The sequence below is a fragment of the Anomaloglossus baeobatrachus genome, chromosome 9 (assembly GCF_048569485.1).
Source record: "Anomaloglossus baeobatrachus isolate aAnoBae1 chromosome 9, aAnoBae1.hap1, whole genome shotgun sequence".
Lineage (NCBI taxonomy): Eukaryota > Metazoa > Chordata > Amphibia > Anura > Aromobatidae > Anomaloglossus > Anomaloglossus baeobatrachus.
In genome coordinates, this window is record NC_134361.1 from 112,331,753 (window position 1) to 112,352,066 (window position 20,314).

A 20,314-nucleotide genomic window follows, 5' to 3' on the forward strand; every position below is an offset into this window, starting at 1 on the left:
GACACGTGCAGTGAAAAATCACTGATGTGTGAGCAGACCCATTCATTATAATGGGTCTGCGTATGTCAGTGATTCTGGTACGTTTAAAAAAAGCACAAACGTCCCAGAATCACTGACGTGTGAAAGGGGCCTAAATTGCAGCCTGAACAAAGTCTATTGTGAACATCTATCTATACATCAGATTACTCTGCATTGCAGAATGTGACTTGCCATTGATACAAATATAAAGAAAACAATAGGACCCTGTTCCTGTCCCTACAGCTTGTCAACCAGATGACCTGTGTCAGGATAACATTGAATGGAGAAAGGTACAACAGTGTGCAAGCTGCTGTGCAACACAATGGACAAGCACAGAACTCTGAATCTTATATATTTATATTATTTGACTATGGATTCTTTGAATAAAACCAATTATTTTTATTGTGGTAAAATTATTTTTTTTACATTTTTACATATTCATAGATTGTAAGCAGAGCCCTCACTTCTCTTGATATGTTGAGCTGTGTGTTACTCTGTAATATCTTTATTGCCTGTATATGTCCCCTTTGAATTGTAAAGTGCTGCAGATTTTGGATCAGGAAACATCATGTACATTATCCACAATAATCAGATCCAGACCCCTCTTTTCTAGGACAGTTCTCCTGTGAAAGCCAGTGTTTATCTGGCGTTGATATTAAGTACAGTGACTTGCTATACATAGCAGTGCTAGTTCACCGCTATGTATAGTATAAGCAATCACATGATGGTAAATTCAAATCCCGTAAGGGGACTAACAAATACAGTTAAAAAGTGTGTGTGTGTGTGTGTGTGTGTGTGTATTCCAAATCACCCCCTTTTGCCCCATTAAAAATATATCAGTTAAAAAATACACATAGTATTGATGTTTGTAAAAGTATAATCTAGCAGAATATAAAATTAAGTAATCTGATCCATAATGGTGTAAAGAGAAAAACATTGAAAAAGCTAGAATTACAGGTATTTTTGCCACCACAACATTGCAATAGAGGGTGATCAAAATATGGTATCTACAACAAAATGATATCAGTAAAACACACAGCTCAGGGAGCAAAAAAACTAAATCTCACAAAATGAGAACAAATTATTTTTTTTTTTTAACAAATTTCCAATTTTTTTTTACCACTTGAAAAAAACAACAAACCTATATATTTGATATCTGCATACTCGTACTGACCTGGAGAATCATATTGCCAGGTTAGTTTTACCGTATAGTGAACATGGTAAATAAAAAAAAAAATTGTTAAATTGCACTTTTTTGTTTTTACAATTTCAGCGCACTTTGAATTTCCCCCCCTTTGCAGTGCATCACATGATAAAAATGAATGTTGTCATTCAAAAGTACAACCCGTTCAGCAATAAAAAAAAAAAAAATGCCCACGTACAGTTATGTGGACAGAAAAATCAAAAAGAAGGAGGGAAAAAAAACGCAAAAAGAAAAAAAAAATAGCTTAGTCGTGGAGGGGTTAAAAACCCCCAGTGGCTAGGGTGAAAATTGCATGAGGACATAAAAAAAAAAATAATATCCTGTTTTGAAAGTATTAAAACAAAAAAAAAAAGTAAAGTGTAAAACGAACTTCATGTTAGGAATAGGTCATTTTCTGATTACGGTTTTCCTCTAAAAGCTCTACATTTCTAGTACAGTCTTAGGCTACTTTCACACTTGCGTTGAACGGTATCCGTTGCATTGCGTTGTGTAACGGATGCAACGGATGTGTTGCATATAGTGACACAACGGATGCAACGGATGCTGCAAAACAACGCAATTCGTTTTGATTTTTTTTTTTTTTTTTTCCCGGTTTTACCAGCGGCAGACTATAGTGAACGATCAGCTGATCGTTCCCTGCAGCCGGCCGCTGGGTGATCAGCTGATTGCTCCCAGTAGCCGGCCGCCGGGTGATCAGCTGATCGCTCCCGCCCGCCGGGTGATCAGCTGATCGCTCCCGGCTGCCGGGTGATCAGCTGATCGCTCCCTGCAGCCGGCTGCCGGGTGATCAGCTGATCGCTCCCGGCCGCCGGGTGATCAGCTGATCGCTCCCGGCCGCCGGGTGATCAGCTGATCGCTCCCTGCAGCCGGCCGCCGGGTGATCAGCTGATCGCTCCCTGCAGCCGGCCGCCGGGTGATCAGCTGATCGCTCCCTGCAGCCGGCTGCCGGGTGATCAGCTGATCGCTGTCACTTGCCGGCGCCCGGGCATGCCGGCGGGCGGGCGCTCAGCTGAGCGCTGTGACTTGCCGGCGGCCGGGTATGCTGGTGGCCGGTCATTCAGCTGAGCGCTGTCGCTTGCCGACGGCCGGGCGCTCAGCTGAACGTTCGGCCACCGCGAGCCAAAATAAAGTTTGATTTAAAAAAAAAAAAAAAAAAAAAAAAAAAAGAGCATGCGCAGTGAAATCCAGAGGATTCCGCTGCTCAAAATAACGTTACATGCTGCGTTCCTCCCGCTGGGCGGAAGCAACGGAGCGTCGCCCAGCGGAAGCAACGCAGCTCCTTTTGGTACAATCCGTCAACCATACAAGTCTATGGGAAACAGCGGAATCCGTTAACGGATTCCGCTGTTTCCCAAAAGGGCGGATTGTAACGGAAGGAAAATAACGCAAGTGTGAAAGTACCCTTAGGCCCCATTCACACGTTTATCCGGTATGTGTGACGTCTGTTTTCATATGTAACAGAGACACGGACACAGGTAGGCCTGTTAAAATCAATGTGTTTGACCAAGCGTGTGTTTTGACACCGACAATGTGGTGTGTGTGCACGTGTCAGTTTTCTGCCGGCAGCACTGATATCACAAGGACTGTGCCACATACCGGAGGAAACATATGTCACTGAGAAATAAATGTATTTTTTTTATACTTGTCTCTGGCACCGCTGTCACACTTGCTCCCAGGCCCGCTCATTATGCTCATGAATATTCACTGCACTGACTGCAGACCCGGAAGCACGAGCGCCGGGGATGGGTAGGTAGACAAGTTCGTGTGCTATCTGGATGTCACATGGATAGCACATGGAACAAACATGGACAGACAGACATACGTACCTACACCACGGACTCTATAAAATGTTTGGGTTTTTTTCACAGATGTGTGAAGGAGTAATGTTGTACAATTCTGGCAACCAGGGCCGCCACTATGAATTTCAGGGCCCCATAGTGGCAGACTTTTGGGCCTCAATGAGACTCCGCCCAGGCTCCACCCCAGCTCTGCCTCCATCTCACAATCCTTCTACACTCACCGCCATTCTTGGAAAAACATAGATATATATATATATTTATATATATATCTGGAGGCAAGGAAAGCAGCAACATCCAAATACCATCAAAGGGTAAGACAGGTCCTAAAGAGCCAGCTCAATGGGAAGAATAAGATCCACGCCATCAATACATACGCTCTGCCAGTTATCAGATACCCTGCTGGCATAGTGTGCTGGCCAAAAGAAGAAATGGAAGCTGCAGATGTGAAGACCCGGAAGCTCCTCACAATGCATGGTGGTCTCCACCCCAAGTCAAACACCCAAAGATTGTATACCAACAGAAAGGAGGGTGGTCGAGGCTTGATAGGTGTCCAAGCCACCATCATGGAAGAAACAAGAAGTATCCAGGAATACATCAGAAAAATGGCACCAAAAGATGAAATGCTGAAGGAGAGCCTAAGACAGCAACAACAACAGTCCGAGAAGGAAGAACAAGAACATGAAGTGCCATGGCAAGACAAGCCGCTGCATGGGATGTACCATAGACAGATAATAGAGGTGGCTGACATGAAGAAATCCTACCAATGGCTGGAGAAAGCTGGACTCCAGGACAGCACAGAGGCACTAATCATAGCAGCACAAGAGCAGGCGCTAAGTACCAGATCCATAGAAGCAGGGATCTACCACACAAGACAAGACCCAAGGTGTAGACTATGTAAAGAAACCATGGAAACAATCCAACATATAGTGGCAGGATGCAAAATGCAAGCAGGAACAGCGTACACCGAACGCCACAACCACGTAGCGGGAATTGTATACAGGAATATCTGTACAGTGTATGGGCTAAGTCCCCCTACGTCCAGGTGGGAGACCCCAGAAAAAGTGGTGGAGAATGAAAGGGCTAAAATCCTGTGGGACTTCAAGATCCAGACAGATAAGCAAGTGGTAGCTAACCAACCAGATATCGTGATAGTAGACAAGGGTCAGAAGACAGCAATGATAATAGATGTGGCAGTGCCTAATGATAGTAACATCAGAAAGAAGGAATATGAGAAGCCGGAGAAATACCAGGGCCTTAAAGAACAACTGGAGAAGATGTGGAAGGTGAAGGTAACAGTCATTCCAGTGGTGATAGGAGCACTTGGAGCAGTGACCCCTAAGTTGGAAAAATGGCTGCAACAGATTCCAGGAGCAACATCTGAGCTCTCTGTCCAGAAAAGCGCAGGGCTGGGAACAACTAAGATCCTGCGCAGAACCCTCAAACTCCCAGGCCTCTGGTAGAGGACCCGAGAATGAGGAAGGACAAATAACCACCCACAGGGGGTGAGAAGGTAATTTTATATTATTTATATATATATATATATATATATATATATATATATATATATATATATACACATACACACACTGTATATATTACATACACACGCAGTGTCATGGCTAAAAAGTGTTAGCACCTTTGTTCCGGAAAATTAAGTATTTCCCTCAGAAAATTAATAATGCACCCCTCTCCATAATATCTCTCCCTCAAGTACGCTGCCCCTTTGTATACTATCCCCCCCACACAAGCTGCCCCTCATATATATAACACACACAGCTCTCTATATAGTATCCCCCTCACAGACACAAATTACCCCTCTGTATAACATTCTCCTGGTATATATGTCCTATTCCTGGTATATATGTCCCCTTCCTGGAATATATATCCCCATCCTGGGCCCTATTTTGTCCCCTTCTTGGTTTACATGTTCTCCTTGTTGTGTATATATGTCCCCTTCCAGGGTCCATAGTGGTGTATATATCTCACCCTACTGGGACATTCTGGTATAATGTCCCCATCCTGGGTTTTGTCCCCTTCTTGGTATATATGACCTTCTTCTTGTATATATATGTCCCCTTCCATAGCCTCTGCTGGTGTATACATGTCCCCCTCCCGGGAATATTCTGGTATAATGTTCCCAACCTGTTTTTTCTCCCCTTCCTGGGATATATGTCCTCCTTGTATATATATCCCCTTCCAGGGCCTCTCCTTGTATGTTTGTCTGCCGCACAAAGAAAAAAAATCAAACATTTTACTCAAGGCAAAAAAAAGTTTTTTATATAATATAGAAGGAGAGGAAATTCCGGCATCCAAATTCTATAAAATCCAAATTTATTTGAAACTCTCTTAAAAAACTTTAATCTCATAAAAACAGAAGAAAAAATAAGGAATATCCAAGTTTACACAGTTTCAAATAAATTTGCCTTTTATGGAATTTGGATTCCGGAATTTCCTCTTCTTAAACATTTTACTGACCCTCCCCGGCTCCCACGACATGCAGCGTCCTTTCTGAGCTGCGATGGATTTCAGCTGGATGGGCCCCCACCACCACCCCTGGGGATCTTCAGCTCACGGTGCGCCTACCATTCCCTGACGAATGCAGTATCTTCACCACCTCCGCGTTGCCCGCAGCACGGTGATAAGGTCACAGAGTGATGACCTCATCACAGTGGGCCGCGGTGCCGCCTCCCTGCTCTGCTGTACTCGCCTTGCTTCCAGCTACATGGATAATTTGCATTTGGCTCCCTAAAAGGGCTTCGTATGCAATTTAGTCATGTGTGCACTGGCTGAAGCACACCACCGGGCCCCGCTGCTGCGGCTGTGACTGGGGCCCGGTGAAGCTAAGTAATTACCCTGCCCCCCCCTTCCCTCTCCCCCTCCTCCACTGGGCCCCGTACGCCAGTCATGGCTGTAATGTCCTGATGGCGGCCCTGCTGACAACCAGCAGTCAATACCAAGAGACATTGACTAATTTCTTTTATTAGGTAAATAAAATAATGTTTATATGTGTCCCAAATACAAGAATGTAGAGTACAAATATACTTATACTAATAGAGGTGTCCATATCGCTAGATATAAAGGATACTCCTGGCAGATCCAATTCTGTCTTATGAATGATACAGGAAAAAGCTTGTGTAAGAACCGCATCAGTTCTGTGTGCACGCCCCCTGACGAAGGAACACTCCGAAATGCGCATCGGGCGCATTCCCTCCGCAAACCAGATATTCTAGGTAATGCATTATCCATATTCTGGTTGGTCCAGAGAGTGTCTTGATGTCCCCCCCTGTGGGAATATTTCCCCATATTCTTCCATCTTGCTGTGCTGGTACGGTGGCGGTCGCCGGCCGGTAGCTTGTGTGGAGTGTCGGTGTTGTAGTCTCTGTTACCCGGTGGTATCATTGGCCCTACTACCCCGTGGTGCTATATACTTTACTTTACACTGACACCTGCACATGCTGTAGCTTGGTGATTGCCGATACTGCCGCAGTAGGAACACACGATTGGCCACCGTCGTGAGGTTATATGTATGCGTTTGTGTTATTGCTCTCACGCTGCCATGATGGTGTAGCCTGTGTGTGTCCTCTTGCTGCAGCTTTTTTCATGATACGTCAATGTGTATATGCATACACTATCATTTTCTGTGATGCACACATTGACTTCCATGTAGGATTATTCCATTGACCTCTATGTGGGACTAAATGTGTGTATGTGCAGATGCATGTTTACAACTATTGTGTGAAGTATCTCCATATTTCTGCTCTTGTTGCTGTTAATTCCATGTATTGACTTTGTGTGAAATTAATTCTATATATATAAATTATTGCTTGGTCTCTCACTGGTCGTATATGGGGTCTACATGCTGTGGTTTTTACAGCAGAGCTAGAATGGAACAAATGTTCCTGTGGATGAATACCTATGAGTGTTTTTTTATGTGATGTGTATGCATATGGACGTGTACTAGCATGATGCAATTTATATGACATAGACTACATAATGATTAAGGAGTCTTTCCCACATTGAAAGGCCTCGTCTCATCCTTTCCTGCTCCTATCTACATATGTGTATATAGATATATAATTTTTTATCATACATTATATCTATTTAGCAGGAATTGTTTTGATGTGTTGGCCTGATGTGGTTTTTTCTCCAAATTATGGGACCCTCACCCTTTCTAGGTACGAACCTATATCATGGATTTGTGATATAATTGACACATCATTATCCATACCTATACTGGTTGCGGTGATGTACACCATTGTTTCCTCCCTTCACTTGTCCACATTTTCTATGAATATTAATAAAATAAATATTGAACCGTTGATCGCCTCTTTTTCTTCTTTGTTTGATCAGTTCTGTGTGTGTAGGAAAATATATCAGATGTGACACTGAAGGGGGCTGGTTTAGCTATGGAAGTCTCACTGCCGTGGCCTCACAAGAAGATTCTTCCAGTATTCACTGAAGTGGAGCTGCAGGGATCAGGGAGCAATACTGATATCTTCAGAATGAAACATTTTTAAGTTAAACCGCACCAATCACCAAGATTTTCGTATATAACCTAAAGCCAGTTCTATACTGGCACTATCAGGCTGATTCTCTACATGCCTTTAGCTGTCAGCTCGGATGTAATGTTTTAGAAACACAAACAAGCATAGTTATGTGTTGGAGGAACTGTGGTAGTCCTTTATTACACATTTTTTGGGACTGTCCGGTGATGCAGAATTTTTGGAAAGAGGTCTCTAACTCGGTTAGTGATGTCACACATTCAAATTAATATTACCTCCACAATTGGTCCTTCTTTCTCTGGATTCTGATTCTTTGGACACAGTTTATAGGCATTTGGTTATCCATCTTTTCCTAACAGCTAAAGCTTTGATAGCGGCCTCACGGAGGAATCCCCTCCCCCAACCCTTACCATTTTAACTAAAAAAATTGTTTAAAAGAACAGAGAGTCCTCTGTTCTTTTAAACAATTTTTTTATCTCTACTGGCTAACACGGTACAAAGATATATTTTACTTGTATCATTTTAACTAACTCATTAAACTTACATAATAATAAATTTGAAGAAAGATATGCAACTTTCAATAACTTGTTTTCTAGATACCACGAACAATGGCATCTTTGGAACAGCTACCAGCAAGGTCTATCGGAATTTCCAACTGGTTTATGTTTTTCATGTCTTTTGGTCAGCTTGCTCCCCATGCCTGAAAGAAATCTCCTCCTCCAGCCATTTGATTGCTTCAAACTTTTGGTCTTTATTTGCCAAAGTAGTTTCAGACATTTTGTACATAGTTATTTGGTTGTTTTTGGGTTTTGTGTGTGTAATTGTATTCTTTATAAATAGCTATGATATTTTATTTTCTTTTTAAGGATGCATGATATATGGTTCTCCTACTCCCTTGTTCCTACCCATTCCCCTTCCCCCCACCTTTTTTTTGCCTGTTTTCCTATTAAACCTTTGCAATCTTTCACATGCTAACTTCCCCTTGTCTTCCTCCTTCCCTATCCATCAACAATTGTTTATTACTTCTTGTAAGAAATCATATGACTTATTACAAATTAATATGAGTTTTTTATATGACCTTTCCCATATATGTTATATAATCCCTAATAAAAATATTTTAAAACAAACAAGTACAGTTTGTAAAATTAGACAAAAAAAAAAAATCACTGATCTCAGGGAGACCAGCCAGAGAAAACACTGCCGGCAGCCAACGAGGGCGCTCAAAACAGTGAAATTCTAGGTGCATTGCCCCTTGGGAAATATGCAAATCAAAAAATTCTGTGGAGCCTCTGTTAGGAGTCTCGACACAGAAACCAGCCAGATATCCCTCCGGGAAGGACCTAGCCAAGGAGTAGCTCTTTTTAGGAGACCACCATAACTACCATATTAAGTGAACCTTTTAGTCAATATCCAACTTTTTGACAAGTTTAAAGATATGACAAGGGAAATACCAAGGCCAGGTATCCATCCACAGACAGCTGTTTCGGGGTATTGCCCCTCATCAGTGTGGAGTAGGATTCTGGCCAGGTGGGAGCAATGCCTGGTAGACCAACAAGACAAAACAATTACTGATCTCGGGGATACCAGCCAGAGAAAACACTGCCGGCAGCCAGCGAGGGCGCTCAAGACAGTGAAATCCTAGGTGCATTGCCCCCTGGGAAATATGCAATTCAAAAAAGTCTGTGGAGCCTCTGTTAGGAGTCTCGACACAGAAACCAGCCAGATTTCCCTCCGGGAAGGACCTAGCCACTCCTTGGCTAGGTCCTTCCCGGAGGGATATCTGGCTAGTTTCTGTGTTGAGACTCCTAACAGAGGCTCCACAGACTTTTTTGATTAGTTTGTAAAATTAGCAGCTTGTTGAGTGACAGCAGCTGAGGATCAGATATTAGCTGGGCGGCTATTCATAGTTATCTCTTCTTGTTATTTTTGCTAATTCTATTAGGGAATCTGTTGCCAGGTTTTTGCTCCCCCATCTGAGAGCAACATAATGCAAAGACAGAGACCCTGATTCCAGCAATGTGTCACTTACTGAGCTGTTTACTGTCATTTTGATAAAATCAATGTTTTCTCTGCTGCAGATCCAGCAGTTATACAGAGCTCATGGATATGCTGCCCGTAAGCTATTGGCAGAGTTGGTACATGTCCAAACAAGTGGCATACATCCAGTGTCCTTTATGCCCAGTAAGAGTGGCATATTGCGCCATTTCTCAGACTTTAATCAGATAATTCATGTATACAGAAAACATACAAAAGCCTTAATATTATTCTTTAGTAATCACATACGCTGAACAATTTAGGAATCTAAGAATGACAATGATAAAAGCTGATGATCATATAAGGTGTTGGGATCAATGTGTACATTGACACTTATAGAGCCCTTTTTTGTGTCTTGCAGTAGTCGCTGACATTTTTTGCCCCAATTTCTTCAATATAGCGCATGCAGTTTATGTATTTGGTGAAAAATAAATACCAGTTTAAAAAGTTGCTTAAAGCGATTAAAAAGAAACAATATTTTAGATTTTGCATTAAATTCATAGACCACGTGCACTATTTTGATTCATTTGGCAAATACCACAAGACAAAAAAAAAGTAACCAAAAAAATTTTGGCTGACGAATCAGGTATACATTAACAGCAGTACTTTGCATGATCATCAGAAGGTGAATGTATAGTTTTTCTCATTGGGTCATTCTTAGATCCAACATTCTGTGTTTGTTAATTCTACAACAGGTAAAATATATCTTTGTACCGTCTTGGCCAGTAGAGATAAAAAATTGTTTAAAAGAACTGAAGTCCTCAGTGGTTACTGAGGTATCAACCACTGAGGACTTCAGTTCTTTTAAACAATTTTTAATTCTACAATTAATGTTTAGAAGAAAAAAAAAGACTGCACCAAATCCTGGACTTTACAAATAAGATAAAATTCTATATCCAGGAATCACTGGGGGAAGGTATATAGAGTCCAATGTTCTACACACGGGATAAAAGAATAAAGAAGCTCCGTATTGTAAAGATTTTCACCAGGTTTTTGCAATGTAATCAAAGCAAAATAATGTAATATAGAGACAGAGACCTTGATTCCAGTGATGTCACTTACTGGGCTGCTTGGTGCATTTTTGATTAAAAAATAAGTGTCAATCAGCAGGAAATTATCACTAGAGAACTAGTAAACCTGCTGCTGTATAGTTCTCCCTATACATGAGCTCTGTATAACCGCTCCCCCACAACTGATTGGTTGAGTTCTGTGTACACTGTGCATAGGCAGAAATCAGCCATTCAGAGATATGGGTGGGGTTTACCACGCTCAGCATTCAGAGAACTGGCAGTTCTGCAGCAGATAAGTGATTTTGTCACAACTACAGCAAACAGCTCAGTGACACATCACTGGAATCAGGGTCTCTGTCTCTACATTATGCTGGTCTCAGATGAGGAAGCATAAACCTGGTGACAGATTCCTTTAAAATAAATCCTAAACAATTGTGATTTATTATTATAAGCAGTTCATGCTTCATGACAAAATTGCTATAGTCAATGATGCATGAAAAAACAAAGCTGTTGGTGCCTTCAGCGCTCCAGGCTGTGCCGTAGCAGTTGTGGTAAAAGAGCGGCGTTAGCACTTTCCTAGAAGTTTATAAACGCCTGTATTGTATATTTACAGCCATCTGTTACCGCTACAGATTAGTTTTAGTGAAGCAGATTTATATCACGTAGATTAATAGCACCTATCACTTGAGCGCCGGCAGCCGAGACATCAGCCTCTATTTCCCATTCCTCGCACTCTTCCCACGTCACTTGGGCTCCATGATCTGTAGATAGTAAGAGCTGAACGCTGCAGACAATGCTAATGGAAGACCGGCATCATCTGCTCCATTACTCAACCTTCCTCCTAGACACCAAGCTTATCACAACAGGGGTGACCTAGTCCACGAAGACCCATCATTTTACATTAACACAAGGACCCTCGAAGAAAGGTATATTATTCCATTTCATAGGGCTCGGTTTGAAATGCCAGGTATAACTTGGCTGCCCTGTGCCTTCCCATGCCAACATAACTACTGACCAGATACAACCGATATACTTTATGGAACATGGTACAGCGATTGATCTGTCTTGTAGAATCAGTTAACCGATTTTTATGTGACATAATATAATCAATAGGGCATAAAAAAAAAAAAAAGGGCTGGATGATTTCCTCAGTACACACAACATTGGTCTGTTATAAACGATTTCGTGATGAAATGTATAATTGGTGGAGGAAGCTTGAACTAGCAGGATAGCAGGACCTAGGTCTTTCTTTCCAACCTATGTAACAAGGGTGTGCGTCAGCTTTATAATGTAATTAAAGGGGTATTCTGAAGATGAAACCTATCCTTGTGATGGAGGATAACTTACAAATTGCTGGGGTCCCCACTGATCCCGAGACCTGGAGCTCGCAAGAGTCCTGGCTGAATGGAGTTGTGGTCGACCTTGCGCTCTCCCACACCAGTCAGTCCTGGGTCAGTACGGAAGATCAGCCTCAAGCCTCAGCAATCTCCGGCAGATAGCCGATGACTTTCAAATCTGAGAATAGCCCTTTATGATCATATTCTGGTTCATTTAGCTTAGCAAATCTCCACCATTTAGTTTCAAGGGCCTGTGGAAAGCTACTAGAGAACAAATTCACACAAATTGGAGCTTGTTGTGTCTTGAGCTGGGCAGATCCATATTACTGAGTGCCACTGGAGACCCATAATCATTGCCAAAGGTACCAGCACATAGGCATTACAGCTATGCAATAAGGCAAGGGGGGGGGGGGGGGGGGGGAGAATCTCCAGTCTGCAATGACCTCCCGCTGGCCAATGGATAGATTCCCACGCATAGCAGTGCTTGAGCTGGCAGGTAGCGGTGTCTTCCTTAGCTCTTTAAACCCTTCTTACACTGTGGTCACACACACGCATTTACTACTGAACACTGTAGCACATGCATTGAAGGGTGACATTCTGACGCTAGTGCGTAATGTTCTCCCATCCCACAGATGAAGACCACAGCGGCAGCCCCAGCATCTCCTCTCTTGAGATACGTGCCTCAGCCTATTGTCTCCTGGACCTGAATGGCAGTGACTAAACCCAGCAAAAGCGACGCCCCTATGACTGAAACCTAACGTATATACTACAGTTAACTAAAAATATAAAGTTTATTAAGATAAATACATGGAATTTTTTTTTTTTTTTTTTTTAAAACCATGTTAGTGCTGTAGATTGGATCATTTAAAACACATTAGGGGCGGTTTAATATAATAAAATAAACATGTCAGTTTCCCATTAAATGCAGATTTTCTCTAAACTGCTGCAGCATTTGAGAGTAAAACATAACTGACCAACGAGCTCAGAATCGTGCTGCTGTGGTGTGGACAGTATGAATCAAGTGTTTGGATCGCTGTAAAGATCTGTGTGTTGTATAGGTGATTCAATTGACAAATTCTCAAAAATTGCCACTAGTGACGGGCGAACCCGGACTGTAAAAATCCAGTTAATGAAAAAGGAAAGACCTCGCATCACCTCCCATAGGTGCTCAGGAGAAATTAGACAGTCACTTAAAAGGTTATCTCCGGCACACTAATAATTTCCAATAGACCAAAAAATGAACGCAGTAGTTGGATATCAAAATCTTTCTTTTATTTTGTTAGTGCAAAACGTGAAAAAAAGGGGGTGCTGTACAATTGTCCGCCAGGTGTCGACGTTTCGGCTAACAAGCCTTCATCAGGTCGGACAGGCTTGACCTATACTGGAGTAATAGTTTGGTGAGTGTGTAAGATGGCCGCCGGGATATGGAGACCTCCGTGTGGAGACAACCTCTATGGGGTCCCTTGGTGTTGCCGGTATACAGGGTCAGGTCTTAAGAATATGTGTGGTTTCTAATGAGAAGATCCCGGTAGTAGTATATGTCTCTTGCTGGAGCGTCCAGGTATTTAGAAGGTATGGCAACCAACCAGAGGTCAGGTAGTTCCGTTTAATTTTGGTACTATGGTCTGGTATATGGTCCGTTTGACTCTGAAGATGTTGGTCTCTTGGGATTATTGAGGGCAGATCCTGTGGTTTGGAGGCAGGGTCCACAGCTCATGCTAGGAATCAGGGGATTGCGCCTGATTATTATTTGGCTAGTGACTTCAGTGGTATAGCCAGGAAAAAGGTCCGTAGGATTAATAATCATGGGAGAGTCATGTAGGGTGCAGCTCCTGTAGTATAGGGACAGGGTCCAGGACTCACGTTTACAATCAGGGTGAGGAGTCTGATTGCTGCTTTAGCTAGTGCCCTCATAGGTATGGCCTGGAGGAAAAGTCCATGGGCATGGAGGGAATTAGGGTAGCTGGCATGAGTCTGTAGTGCAGAGGTGAATCGCTCATCCTGTGGGATCACTCATCCCCCAGATTGCAAACGCGAGTCCTGGACCCTGTCCCTATACTACAGGAGCTGCACTCTACATGACTCTCCCATGATTATTAATCCTACGGACCTTTTTCCTGGCTATACCACTGAAGTCACTAGCCAAATAATAATCAGGCGCAATCCCCTGATTCCTAGCATGAGCTGTGGACCCTGCCTCCAAACCACAGGATCTGCCCTCAATAATCCCAAGAGACCAACATCTTCAGAGTCCAACGGACCATATACCAGACCATAGTACCAAAATTAAACGGAGCTACCTGACCTCTGGTTGGTTGCCATACCTTCTAAATACCTGGACGCTCCAGCAAGAGACATATACTACTACCGGGATCTTCTCATTAGAAACCACACATATTCTTAAGACCTGACCCTGTATACCGGCAACACCAAGGGACCCCATAGAGGTTGTCTCCACACGGAGGTCTCCATATCCCTGCGGCCATCTTACACACTCACCAAACTATTACTCCAGTATAGGTCAAGCCTGTCCGACCTGATGAAGGCTTGTAGGCCGAAACGTCGACACCTGGCGGACAATTGTACAGCACCCCCTTTTTTTCACGTTTTGCACTAACAAAATAAAAGAAAGATTTTGATATCCAACTACTGCGTTCATTTTTTGGTCTATTGGAAATTATTAGTGTGCCGGAGATAACCTTCTAAGTGACTGTAAAAATCCAGAACTGCGCAAAATACCAAATATCCATGCACAGACTCCAGGCCTGGGGTTGTCAGGAAACTATTTGGATCCTGCATCTCTATCACGGTGTAAAAATAACTAATAAAAAAAAAATATGTTCACACATTGCAATTTTGCAGCATTTCTCTGCACCAATAACCAAAGTGGTGGCAAGAAAATTACTGTACATGTAATATGCACAGATCTAGGTTGGTTTTCATCCTTTCATTTGAATGGTAGAAATGTGAAGCAAAAACGCTGAAAGAACTGACACGTGGAGAGTATTGGCAGAAATGCAGCAGGGCTCGAAATATGCATGGAAAAGAAACGAGGATAATATTTATTCATTTATATTGCGCTGTTAATGCCACAGCACTTTACATACAATTGCAACACTGTCCCCATTGGGGCTCACAATCTAGAGTCCCTGTATGGTTTTTTTGGAGTGTGGGAGGAAACCGGAGTACCCGGAGGAAACCCATGCAAACACGGGGAGAACATACAAACTCCTTGCAGATGGTGTCCTTAGTGGGATTTGAACCCAGGACCCCAGCGCTGCAAAGCTGCAGTGCTAACCACTGAGCCACCGTGCCACCTGCACGGCGGATGGACATATCAGATTTCTGTAATCTTATCGATTAGGCTGGTACTGCAAAACACTGAGTATTTTATATGCTAAATATGCCGCAAAAATTTCACGTGAATAAACCCTAATAGCTTTTACCCTTCTGGGAGGTTTTCTGCAAGATTTTGTAGTGTATGTGGGTATATCTGCACGCTCATCCAGAAGAGAGTTTGTGAGATCAGATTGACGTTGGATGAGGGGTCCTGACTAGCTATTGACGTTTTAGTTCACCCCTAGGTTTTGGATGAGGTTGAGGTCAGGGTTCTGTGCGACCGGTCATGTTCTTTCACACCAAATTCCTCACCATGTCCCGAGTTATGATGAACAGAAAGACTTTCAAAAACTTCAACGTTGGAAGCAACAATTATTCAAATTGAGTAGGCTGAAACATTAAGACTTCACTTTAATGAAAATAATAGACCAAATTCACAAATAGTTGACAATGGAGTCAGGCAATGAATTTTTGCCAAATCGAGACTCGTCCATGAGACTCCTAGGTAGAGAAGAAGAGTGTTACTCCACAAAACACGCTTTGCAGGTAACGGATTTTTGCCAGACTTGACCATCAGACTCCTAGGTAGAGAAGATTTGTCACTCCACAGAACACGCTTAGATTGCACCAGTTTTACACCACTCCATCTAATACTTAGTAATAAAAGGCTTGCCTTCTCATTTTTTGGCTTGTAAGCCCATACTATGAAGCACCCTGCATATTTTTGGAGCAGATATTAAAGCCAGAAGAGGTTTGGACTCTTCCTTGGTGAGAGTTCATGTGACGAGTATTCAGAGGTTGGTTGCAAAGGTGGTGCGCCATTAAAGTACTACACAAATTTTGGTAATCAATTAGAACTAATTTTTTCACGTTTCTTTTCTTCTAAGGGAAAAAAAGACAGCTTATTAAAATCCAACAATCCTCATGCCCATTTCCTCCATAAAACACTACAGCAGAATCAGGACTTCTCTACACCATGGGTGTTGGTAGGAAAGTGCAGGCTCGAACTTATCTGATGTACAGTGCCTTACGAAAGTATTTGGCCCCCTTCAATTTTTCAACCTTTTACCACATTTCAGGTTTCAAACATAGATAAAAATTGTAATGTTATGATGAAGAATCAACAACAAGTGGGACACAATTGTGAAGTTGAATTAAATTTATTGCTTATTTTAAATTTTTGTAAAAAATAAAAAAACTGAAAAGTGGGGCGTGCAATATTATTCGGCCCCTTTAAGATAATACTTTTGCTGCGATTACATCTGCAAGTCGCTTGGGGTATGTGTCTATCAGTTTTGCACATCGAAAGACTGAAATTCTTGCCCATTCTTCCTTTGCAAATAGCTCAAGCTGAGTGAGGTTGGATGGAGAGCGTTTGTGAACAGCTGTTTTCAGCTCTTTCCACAAATTCTCGATTGGATTCAGGTCTGGACTTTGACTTGGCCATTCTAACACCTGGATATGTTTATTTGTGAACCATTCTATTGTAGACTTTGCTTTATGTTTGGGATCATTGTCTTATTGGAAGACAAATCATCGTCCCAGTCTCAGGTCTTTTGCAGACTCAAACAGGTTTTCTTCAAGAAAGGTCCTGCATTTGGCTCCATCCTTCTTCCCATCAATTTTAACCATCTTCCCTGTCCTGCTGAAGAAAAGCAGGCCCAAACCATGATTCTGCCATCACCATGGTTGACAGTGGGGATGGTGTGTTCAGGGTAATGAGCTGTGTTGTTTTTACACAAAACATATGGTTTGGCATTTTGCCCAAAAAGTTTGATTTTGGTTTCATCTGACCAGAGCACCTTCTTCCACGTTTGGTGTGTCTCGCAGGTGGCTTGTGGCAAACTGTAAACAACACTTTAATGGATATCTTTGAGAAATGGCTTTCTCCTTGCCACTCTTCCATAAAGGCCAGATTTGTGCAGTGTACGAATGATTGTTGTCCTATGGCCAGACTCTCCCACCTCAGCTGTAGATCTCTGCAGGTCATCCAGAGTGATCATGGGCCTCTTGGCTGCATCTCTGATCAATCTTCTCCTTGTTTGAGATTAAAGTTTTGAGAAACGCCAGGTCTTGGTAGATTTGCAGTGGTATAATACGCCTCCCATTACAATATGATCACTTGTACAGTGCTTCTTGGGATGTTTAAAGTTTTGGAAATCTTTATGCAACCAAATCCGGCTTTAAACTTTTCCACAACAGTATCATGGACCTGCCTGTTGTATTCCTTGGTCTTCATGATAGTCTGTGTTCTGTTTAAAGCACAGAGAGCATCACAGAGCAGGTGCATTTATACGGAGACTTGATTACACACAGGTGGCTTAGGCTACTTTCACACTTCCGTTGGACGGCTTCCGTTGCGATCCGCAGCCTTGCGGAATTATAGTAACCGTTGCAGGAAACCGTTATATTCCTCATAGACTTCTATTAGCTACGGATACCAACAGATGGTCTTGCGTTGCATACGACGCAGCATCGTTATTTTGACGCTGCGTCGGGCAGAACGCTGCATGTAGCGTTGTTTGTGTCGTTAAGATAGCGCACCTTGACAGATTCCGTTGGAATCCGCCATGGTGTCTAATGATTGTCTATGGTGGTGGTTTCCACCGCTATGCGGCGGAATCCGCTGACTGATTTCATCACGTTCTACTGCGCATGCTCAGCATGCCCAGCAGAACGATCAAAATCGTTAAAATGATTCCTGGTCTCTCTCCCCCCCTCTCTCTCTCATACTCACCAAACACTGGCGCGACGCTGCACAGTTGTCACAAAGTGCCAGCAGCTTTTCCTCTTTTGAAAAAGCCGGCCGCTCATTATTCCATCTAGTATACACTGCTTCCCCCACCACCTATGATTGGTTGCAGTCAGACCTGCCCCCACGCTGAATGATAGCTGTCTCACTGCAACCAATCACAGCCGCCGGTGGGTGGGTCTATATCATGCAGTACAATAATTTAAAAAAAAAAAACAAAACAAAAACCGGCGTGCAGTCACCCCCAATTTTGATAGCAGCCAAGGTAAAGCCACACAGCTGAAGGCTGGTATTCTCAGGATGGGGCACCCCCTAGCCTAAAAATATCAGCCAGCAGCCACCCAGAATTGCCGCATCCATTAGATGCGACAGTCCCGGGACTCTACCTAGCTCATCCTGAATTGCCCTGGTGCCTTGGCAATCGAGGTAATAAGGAGTTAATGGCAGCAGCCCATAGCTGCCACTAAGTCCTAGGTTAAATCATGGCAGGCGTCTATGAGACACATTCCATGATTAACCTGTAAGTGAAAGTAAATAAACACAAACCTGAAAAAAATACTTTATTTGTAATAAAAGACAAAAAACCCTCTCACCACTTTATTAAAATCCCCAAATACTCCTCCAGGTCCAGCGTAATCCATACGAGGTCCCGCGACGCATCCAGCTCTGCTACATGAAGCTGACAGGAGCAGCAGTAGAACACCGCTCCTCCTGTGAGCTCCACGCTGCAACTTCAGTGATGTCCCTGCTGACAGCGCGATTCACTTAGGGGTGGGTAGGTGTGTTGATTATGAGTGCAGTAGTGCCTGCATGTGCGGTGATGGATGCGGTAGTGCGTGCGGTGATGATTGGTGCAGTAGTGCCTGCGTGTGCGGTGATGATGGGTGAGGTAGTGCCTGTGTGTGCACAGTGATGAGTGCGGCAGTGCGTGCATGTGTGAGGTGATGTAGGCGGTAGTGCCGGGGTGTATGCGGTAATGTCGGGATGTGTGCGGTGAAGATGAGGGTGGTAGTGCCGGTGTGTGTGCGGTGATGTGGGCGGTAGTGTCAGGGTGTGTGCCGTGAAGATGAGGGCTGTAGGGTCAGGATGTGTGCGGTAATGTCGGGCTGCGTACGGTGATGTGGGCGGTAGTGTCAGCAGTGTGCGGTGATGATGTGGGCGTTAGTGTCGGGGTGTGTGCCATGAAGATGAGGGCTGTAGTGTCGGGGTGTGTGCCATGAAGATGAGGGCTGTAGTGTCGGGGTGTGTGCGGTGATTATGTGGGCTGTAGTGTCAGGATGTGTGCGGTGATGTCGGGCTGTGGGCGGTGATGATGTGGGCGGTAGTGTCGGGCTGTGTGCGGTGAAGATGTGGGCGGTAATGTCAGGGTGTGTGCGGTGAAGATGAGGGCTGTAGTGTCGGGCTGTGTGCGGTGAAGATGTGGGCGGTAATGTCGGGGTGTGTGCGGTGAAGATGAGGGCTGTAGTGTCAGGATGTGTGCAGTGAAGATGAGGGTGGTAGTGCCGGTGTGTGCGCGGTGATGATGTGGGCGGTAGTGTCAGGGTGTGTGCCGTGAAGATGAGGGCTGTAGTGTCGGAGTGTGTGCAGTGATTATGTGGGCTGTAGTGTCAGGATGTGTGCGGTGATGTCGGGCTGCGTGCGGTGATGATGTGGGCGGTAGTGTCAGGCTGTGTGCGGTGAAGATGTGGGCGGTAATGTCGGGGTGAGTGCGGTGAAAATGAGGGCTGTAGTGTCGAGATGTGTGCGGTGAAGATGAGGGCTCGCTCTCTCGGCTAAAGAAAACTTAACGCAACGCGTTATTTCACTGGAATCCGTGGCCTTTATTATCACACTTTTTGCAAGGCATCCGTCACATGCGTTACACAATGGATTGTGCCGGATGCCGTTCAACCCAAGTGTGAAAGTAGCCTAATATTTATCATCAGTAATTTAGGACAACATTGGATCATTCAGAGATCCTCAATGAACATCTGGAGTGCGTTTGCTGCACTGAAAGTAAAGGGGACGAATAATATTGTACGCCCCAATTTTCAGTTTATTTTTTACAAAAATTTAAAATAAGCAATACATATATATATATATATTTTACCTTCACAATTGTGTCCCACTTGTTGATTCTGCACAATAAAAAATTTTTTTTTGTCTTTGTTTGAAGCCTGAAAAATTCAAGGGAGCTGAATACTTTTGCAAGGCACTGTATATGGGCACCTTAGTATCTTTTGTAGAGGTTGTTCACTACAGCCAGAACATGTCGATTTTGCCCGATCTTTTTAGCATCCTACATAAAGTCTCAAACATTCAGAAGCCCAAGCGAAGGTC